General features: G+C 44.3%; 1 protein-coding gene and 1 non-coding gene across 3 annotated transcripts in view; both read right to left on the minus strand.

Annotated features, from left to right (window-relative positions):
• Positions 1 to 9117, minus strand: part of Zfand3 (zinc finger AN1-type containing 3) — a 214181-nt gene that overhangs the window by 180248 nt on the left and 24816 nt on the right. The gene's annotated exons all lie outside the window — the stretch shown is intronic.
• On the minus strand, positions 1618 to 1724 carry LOC116075616. The gene has a single exon (XR_004112647.1). It is a non-coding gene; the product is annotated as a U6 spliceosomal RNA (small nuclear RNA).

Raw genomic sequence — 9117 nt, forward strand, 5'->3', positions numbered from 1 at the left:
GGTGTGCAGGAGACCAGGTTGGGTGGGGAGGGGTGTGCAGGAGACCAGGTTGGGGGGGAGGTGCACAGGAGAAAGGGCTACTTAAGGGCTCGCACAGGCTTTGGGCCTTCTATTCAAATGCATTCCCACTCCACAGACAGCAAAAGTCCAAATGTGAGCAACCAAAGCTCACCTGTCTAAGTAGCTCTAGATTAGTAACACTGCAGAACTCAAACCAAGGTGCTATTTACTTCATAGCAAAAACCAAGGGGCCTGGAGAGAGAGTCCAGAGCACTTCCTACTCCTCCTAGGGGAGGGCTGGAGAGAGTCAGGAGCACTTCCTACTCCTCCCAGAGGAGAGCTGGAGAGAGTCAGGAGCACTTCCTACTCCTCCTAGGGGAGGGCTGGAGAGAGTCAGGAGCACTTCCTACTCCTCCTAGGGGAGAGCTGGAGAGAGTCAGGAGCACTTCCTACTCCTCCCAGAGGAGGGCCTGGAGAGAGTCAGGAGCACTTCCTACTCCTCCCAGAGGAGAGCTGGAGAGAGTCAGGAGCACTTCCTACTCCTCCTAGGGGAGGGCTGGAGAGAGTCAGGAGCACTTCCTACTCCTCCCAGAGGAACCAAGGTCAGGTCTCAGCAGGTCTCAGCACCCCATCAGACAGCTCACAACAGCCTGTCCTCTAGCTCCAGAGGAGCCAATGCTTCCTTTCTAAACTCCACAGGCACCCCACACACAGCATACATTCATACACACACATAAACGTAAGAAATAAAGCTAAAGCTAAAGAAAGCTGGAGAAATAGCTCAGTAGTTAAGAACCCTCACTGTTCCTGCAGTGGACCTGGGTTTGATTCCTAGCCATCCATAATTCCAGGGATCAAATACACTCTTTCTGACTTTCATGGGCTCCAAGGCCCCAAGCATACACATGGTATGAATACATACTTACAGACACACTCACAAATAAAATCAAATGTGTAAAATAAACTTGTTAAAGAAAAACAAGTCACACTCATGAAGTGTTAACTAGCACAGGATTTACACGTGTGTATGCACAGGTAAAGTTCTCACTCGGAATTACCAATTACAGAACGATCAGTGCAAAGCAGTGCTTGGGAAGCTTATGGGTGAGATTTGAACACAGAATTAAATAAAGTGATTCTTGTATCATAGATAATTAGATCTATTCTTCCTGTGCAAAAGAATGAAGGTTAAATGCAAGCTGTAACAGCAAACGCAGGGACCAAGTGTTCAAACACATGAGCCAATGGGGACATCTGACACATGAGCCTAATACGGCCTAGGCACAGCAGCACGGTGAGGCCAAAATGGCAGCAATTATTCTTTGGCTGTAACACCAGTTCAGGGTTGGGGGGAGTAAGTTTTCTCTCTAAGATTTGTTTTGATTATCTTTAGGGGGAGCAGCCCCTCCCTCCTAACACCATTAGTGTCCCCAGCACGGCTGAGGCAAGGTCACACAGTCTGGTCACTTCCCCACAGAGAGGCTGAACTGCCTGGACAGCACACTGTCTATTGGAGTTGAGCCTTCTATTGAAATTTGAGAAAGTATTGCTGGAAATAATTTGTTATTTCTGGAATGCTCTATACATTGCATTAGTAATAGTGGTTTTTTTTTCCTTAAAAATATGGAATGCTTCACGAATTTGCGTGTCATCCTTGCACAGGGGCCATGCTAATCTTCTCTGTATCGTTCCAATTTTAGTATATGTGCTGCCGAAGCGAGCACAGTAATAGTGTTTTTTAAAGTTGCACATAGTTCTAGGTCATAAATGGTTGCCTCCTCATTTGTGCTTCGGTAAGTGTTAGGTCTCTGACTGTTGTGTGTTGGTGCCTCATAAAAGATAGCCAGCCAGGGAAGGAAGGCTGAGCTGTGTGACTGCCACTCATGGCTACTGCTGGGAGGGCTGCATGTGACCACCCCTCTGTCTTTCTGCTTAGGCCAGCGATAGGTAGGGTTGCTGCTGGAGAGAGACTGCTCGCTCTGGGCAAAGCTGAACTGTGAATCCTTCCCAGGTTCTCTCTTCTCTAATTAGAAAATAAAGTATCTGGGCTGCTGGGCTTTACAGTTCTTGGAGCTCTTCAGCCAGAGGAGCCCACTGTACACGGGCGTTTAAATAGAACAGTAGAGCACTGAAAACAAGACCTCTAGCCTTGGGGCATTCAAAGAGAGTTTTGTTCTTGGCTCCATACTAATTGGAAAAATGTTTCGATTTTGAGAAAGTAAGGAAAGCAAAGATGGGGGTTGGGATACAGATAGAACCGAAGACTTTATTTCTAATTTTAACAATTGCGTTTTTTTCTTTAAGTTATTCCCTTACATACCACTATTAGGATAAAAGTTAAGAGTTCAGAACGTTCTCCCTATACTCATGGAGACACAGGTCACTAGGTCGTGGGCTTAGCAAGTGGTTTGTGTCGGGAGTTTGCTCTTTGCTAGGCAATGACTCCGTGAAGTACTTACAACAGTGGTCAGTGTTGGGTTTCCACCTTGTCTACAGCAGTTCTGGTGCTGAGATAACTGGGCATTAGGGGCTGCTCTGTACTGGGCCAATTGTATGGCCAGGCTGCTGAGTGTGGGGAGGTGGCGCCTTACTGCCTGGCCTGTGGATTGTCCCCAAGCACTGCCATCTTTAATGGCTTGGGGGCGGGGGGGTCATCCATTTACTATTCTTTGAAAACTGAGAATGAAGGAAGCATTTCAATTTAGTAAATGCTTTATTGACCTAGCTCATCTAAACAAAAATAATCCATATCTCACAACCTCTAAAAGCTTGTAAACTTTCTAAAGCTAAGTACACAAAACATTACACAGAAAGAGTTTGCTTTTAATCTGGGGATACAGAGGTGGTCAGCCTAATGGCTTGCCTCCCTCAAAAGCTTCAAACCAACATCCCACACTTTCTTGACAGTAACAGAATATTTTGTACAAAAGAATCAAATGTCAAATACATCTGGTTCCAAGTGCTGTTAAGTATTTCATACCCAAACACATGATCCATCTAAAACAGCAAGATGTTTTCCCAGTAATGAACTGTTATCATGCTGAAAAAACATTGATCCAATTATTTACTATTAACTTTAAAATACTAATAGCAAGCAAAACTAAAGATTTGGGCACATACTTCTGTGTCTTTGCAACAATTAATTCATTTTGTTTGCCTCTGGAACATGTTGCTACACAATATATATAAATATTACACCATATAATAATAATCGAGGCTAGAGCCAAGCCTCAGTGACAAGAGCACTTCCCTAATGTGCATAATGCAGTAAGTCAATGGCCAGCATATGCATGGAGGCATCCAAATATACAACACTAAAGAATTCTCCCCCAGGAAGCAATGCTCCCCCCCAAAAAGGATAAACAATAAAACCATAAACAAATTTTCAAATACTCTTTAAAATGTACATATGTGTGTTTGTATTGTTGTTGGTATATACAGAATTCTCCAGCATTCCTTGTATATGCAAGGAGTATTTACATAAATTTATAAAACATTAATATCTAAAAAATTTTTTCTGGAAGTTCCCAAAATACTGCTACCAGTTTGAAACCAGGTTTTCAGAGTGAGCTATGATGACATTTTGTATTCAAAGGACAGGAGTTACCATTTTCTTTCCCATCTTTGAGATGCTTTTCAGCATCTCTCTTTCTTGCAATCACGAGGTCCACAACAGCTACAATAAATCTATTTTCAAAGCACCTTTGTGTAGAGTGAGACGTAAGTACAAAACCCTCATTAAACCATATGACGGAAACTGCACAATTCCACCCCAAAACAGGACACATATAATGCAACAAACAGCTCTGTTTGCGTAGACGATGACCTACCCTGACCCATGAGGACACAACCACTGTGTTGGCAGAACATGTATCCCTGTGAAGGATATAAAATGCCTCCTACAACCCTCAGCTACAAACCCGAAGTTACAACCACAAATGAGCCCATTTACAGTGATTATGTATGAATTAAGGGTGTTTGCCTTCTATTATCAAAATACCAATTATTGACCAAACACTAAAGGCTAGCACGAGGACAGAATGGTAAACTGTATTCGCACTAACTGCTCAGTTCCAATGTACTGAAGCTAAAATTCCTAGAGCTTATTAGTTAAAACACACACACACACACACACCATTTGGTCAACTATATGGAAGTGTCAAAACACACACACACACACACACACACACAGATGCCCACTAGGGGAGCTGTTTTGGGAAGCTATGCAGTCTTAACAGAGATGACGACTTACTGGGTGCCTTTAAAAACTGTAATAACTCAGCTTTGCTTCTAAATTCTCACTCTGCTCCACGCCTGCTGACCTGTGGAAAAAAAATCACACCACATGCTCCTGCCACCATAAACAGGACCTCCACCATGACTTCCTAGACACATGGACTGAAACCCTAAAACCAAAGACCAAAATCAATCTCCCTTAAGTTGCTTCTGTCACCATAATGAAGCAAATAACAAATTAACCTACACAAACTAAGTAAGACAGCACACCCTCGAGGTGACAGATGGTAGGGATTGCAATCCCATGCGTGGCCATCACTGCAGTTATGAGTTATTAAAAGTCCTATGGCATACTTGAAATACGTGAATTTTATGCATACAAAATTGTATCTCCAGAAAACTGCTCAAATAGAAGAAGGGATAGCAAAAGAACTAATAACCTAAAGTCAAATCCTAGAAGTCTTTCCTTAGCCAAAAAAAATCAGGAAAATGCAAAGAAACAAACTGCGGAGAAACTAGGTAAAACAAGGATTGACAACAGACTCTGGAGGCCGGCGGGGGTGGTGCACGCCTTTAGTCCCAGCACTCGGGAGGCAGAGGCAGGCGGATTTCTGAGTTCGAGGCCAGCCTGGTCTACAGAGTGAGTTCCAGGACAGCCAAGGCTACACAGAGAAACTCTGTCTCGGAAAACCAAAAATAAAAGAGAGACTGGCTTTGGCATAATTTAGTGGTAGAACACTTATGTGTAAAAGGAACATCTTAGGATTCATATCCTGAAGTACCACAACAGAAAAAAGGTAAACTCAAATTTAAAACATCAATAATTACAATGTTTTTTAAGATTTATTTTTATTTATATGAGTACACTGTAGCTGTCTCCAGACACACCAGAGGAGGGCATCAGATCCCATTACAGATGGTTGTGAGCCACCATGTTGCTGGGATTTGAACTCAGGACCTCTAGAAGAGCAGTCAGTGCTCTTAACCACTGAGCCATCTCTCCAGCCCAATAATTACAATATTAATAGATTAAACAATCCTATTAAAAATCTCATTTTTTAAAAGCAATGACTACAAGTTTAAAGACTCAGAAAAACTGAAATTTTTGGATATACTAATGTAGAAATAAGCCTCAGAAGGCTGACACTCATTTCAGAGGGACAAACTTAGATTCATGTATTATCTTAGCCACTGTTCTACTGCTTTGAAAAGACACCTAGACCAAGGCAAGTCTTCTAAAAGAAAGCCTCTAACTGGGGTCTGGCTTGAGGGTTCAGAGAGTCAGTCCATTATCGTCACGACAGGGAACGTGGTGGCGAGGCCGTTGAGCCAGCTGTGAGCCGGCAGCGGCAGCCGAGCTACTGTTCCTTAGGCAGGCGGAGGAGGAAGATTCTTGCTTTTAAGACAACAAAGCCCCTATTCCAATAGCACACTTCCTCCAACAAGGCCACACAGCCTGATCTTTCTAATCCTTTCAAACAGGGTCCCTTGGTTGTGGAAGCCCTGGCAGGCCTGGGACTGGGGCTGCCCACCTGTGGAGCGAAAAGCTGCTGCGGAGATCAGAGACTGACAATCAGCTCGGTTCTGCAAGAACTCACACTGTAGTCTCCCTAAAGTCTCTGCTGTAAACAGACTGCTCATCTCCCTTCGTCGTCTCATGTTTATGTTAAAAGTCTGATTGTTGTTGGTTTCGTTTTTGCCTTACTATATAAACACTCTGCACCCTGAGTAAAGTACACCTTGATCCATCTACTTGGTGTGGTGTCTCTTTGCTTATTGTCCACAGGTCCCATTCGTCTCCGGTCCAGGACAATCCACTACCGTGTAGGGTCTGCTGGTGGAAAACTATACTTGGTGTCACTCGGTCATATTCAAATATGTTAGCCTATAGGGTTCATTCTTATTTAAACCATCACATACAGTATTACTGGAGAGATAGAGAGACATCTTATAAAAAAAAAAAAAAAAAAAAAAAAAAAAACAAACAAAAAACAATTCCTAACAGTAAGGAAAAGAAATGTTAATCAGGCCTCAAAGTAAGGCTTCAAAATGCAAAAATCCTATTTCTAGATTTTCTGTGAACAGAAAATCAAGTCTCCAGAGTGGGGAGTTTAACACTACCTGATGACATTAGATCCACAAAGCAGCACAGGAAAGAAGGAACCCCACAAGCAGCATTGCACTAGATGACAGTTATAGGTCAGTGTGCTCGGCTGCAGCTTAAGCCATAGGTGCGGAACGCGATCAGGACGCAGTGCTCCAGGTGACCACGCTCCAGTGACAGACACTCTGCCCACAGCCTGCGGCTCCTGTCCCCTCCCTCAGCCCACTGCGCCTCACAGTCTTCCCATTCCTGTCAGCTTGGCCTCACATCTGTCTCCAAAAATCCTATTGCATCTTGGAACCCAAATGTGACAGACATCATCACCATGTGATGATTATTTATTACTTTTCTCTACTCAACCAATGCTCTTAAAAGGCTAGAGTTTTTTCATCAACTCTATAAGATTAAAAAAAAAAATCAGACAAAAGTCAATAGTTTTGTGAAGAAAAAAATGATTAGGAACTAAGAGAAAGAAATACTTTCAAGCTAATAAAGACATACAAAATAACTAATTAATAATCCCCCCAAAAAAGCCTTAGAGTCAGTGCACCGTGCTTCCTGCCTGCCCTCCTCACTAGTTCTCCTGGGAGCAGAGAGAGGGAGGGAGGGAGCCCAACAGGGACAATAGGAACTCTGGGTCAGGAATGTGAAGTCGTGTGTCCACCAAGAAAGCCAGCCTTCCCTCTACAAGCACGTTCCCACCCACAGTGAATTTCATAGCCTTGTCAAACCCACCCAGAGTGAATTTCATAGCCTTGTCAAAAAGCGAGGGTTGGCCCTGTTGTCAGAACTGCTAGGGGTTCTTAGTAAGGTTGCTGGTTTACATGACTATGCTAAATGCCTACTAAGACACTCAAGTGGTCATTTCCTTAGTTGATCAAATAATACAGAATAAATTTTAAGCCCACATTAAAGACCCACAGACAAACTTCAAATCCCCTTTCTCCAAAACAGCAGTACCCAGATAGAAGACACGTTGGTGGTTTGCCTGGCAGTCTGCCTTTCTCTACTCAGGTGCTGGGCCTGACACAGACCACCCCAGGCCTGACACAGACCACCCCAGGCCTGACACAGACCACCCCAGGCCTGACACAGACCACCGCAGGCCTGACACAGACCACCGCAGGCCTGACAGACAGACCACCCCAGGCCTGACAGACAGACCACCGCAGGCCTGACAGACAGACCACCGCAGGCCTGACAGACAGACCACTGCAGGCCTGACACAGACCACCCCAGGCCTGACAGAGACCACCCCAGGCCTGACACAGACCACTGCAGGCCTGACACAGACCACTCCAGGCCTGACACAGACCACTCCAGACCTGACACAGACCACTCCAGGCCTGACACAGACCACTGCAGGCCTCGTCTAAACTCACCACCAATGAGTGCCTTACCCAAGTGTTTCCAGCTCACCACTATCAGTACCTTAAGTGAGCAGCTCTAGAACTGAACAGCTATGGACAGGCATTTAGGGCCACAGCTCCTCAGCAGAGAAAACCAGGGACTTCCAGGTCTCTGTGTCCAGCTCACATTAACTTTTTATGCAGAAAATATGAGTATTTCCTTTATGATACACCACAGCAAGTTTTCAGTGAGGTGGGGCTTGCTTCCTGGCCGCACAACAGCCTCATTTCAAACCCACAGCGGGGAATGCATGCGCGCCCTTCTGTTAACAGATCAACCAAAGGCCTTGAGCAAGGCTTTCTCTCGGGTAAACTGGCTCCTGTGCCTACAAGCTGAGCATCTGTGCCTAACTTCCCTCAGGGTTCCCCAACTGCACACCTGACTCTGACAATGTGGATGCATGCAGCTTCCCCGCTAACAGACATGGCATCTTTGAAAGTAGCCCAGATCTATAGCACAAGTCCAGACATTTCATACTGACACAGTACCACTTAGTGACAAGTTTCTAAAAGTCTTGGTGAATTCTGGTTTGACCTCAAAGGTATTTCTTACTAACATTTACAATAACTAAAGTAAAAAATGAACCTCTTTTCTCTGATACAGAAATTTCACTGATAATCCACTACCGAGTGCACTCACTGCCCTAGTGCTCAGCTACGTCTACACACAAAACGCCTGCTCTGACAGTGCTGATGGCTATAAAAATCAGTCATCTGAAGAGGAACTAAAATTTAATTTCAAGCTTCTCTTTTATTCCAGAAAGAATTAAACATTCTTTGTTGTGTTTGTTTCAAGACACAGTCTCACTATATGTAACCTCGATTAGCCTAACACTCACTACACAGACCATGCTGGCTTCAAAATTGGGGCAATTCTCCTGTGCCTGCTCCCCTAGTGCTGAGATTAATGACTTACACTACCATTGGCTTTCTAATAATGTCTAAAATTAAAAGGCCATCTTTTGATTTAAATCTTTTCTTACCAATCATTTATGAAAAACTGGGGGTGGGGGGGCTATCAAGATAATCTGAAAGCTCTCAAGCTCCTATCAAATGAAAGTGCTGAGCAAAGCACAGACAAGCCTATGTAATTCACAGCACCACCCTCAAGCGCAATTTCAGGAAGAAACTTCCTTGTCTTGTGGGGGAAGGGAAGGACAAAGAATCTTGCTATGAAACCCAGGCTGGACTCGAATTTGCGCTGCAATCTTCCTGCTCTGTTACAACAGCAGGAGGCTTGCCTTGAACACTTCAGTTACTGAGCCTTCCAATGAGCCCTCTTGGCTTAAGATTAAGGCAGGCGTTCCCATCAGACAGCTCTGGGGCACTAAGCCAAACAGAGCAGCCATAGATAAAAACGGGGGCGGG

This window comes from Mastomys coucha, unplaced genomic scaffold, assembly GCF_008632895.1.
Source record: "Mastomys coucha isolate ucsf_1 unplaced genomic scaffold, UCSF_Mcou_1 pScaffold3, whole genome shotgun sequence".
Classification (NCBI taxonomy): Eukaryota; Metazoa; Chordata; class Mammalia; order Rodentia; family Muridae; genus Mastomys; species Mastomys coucha.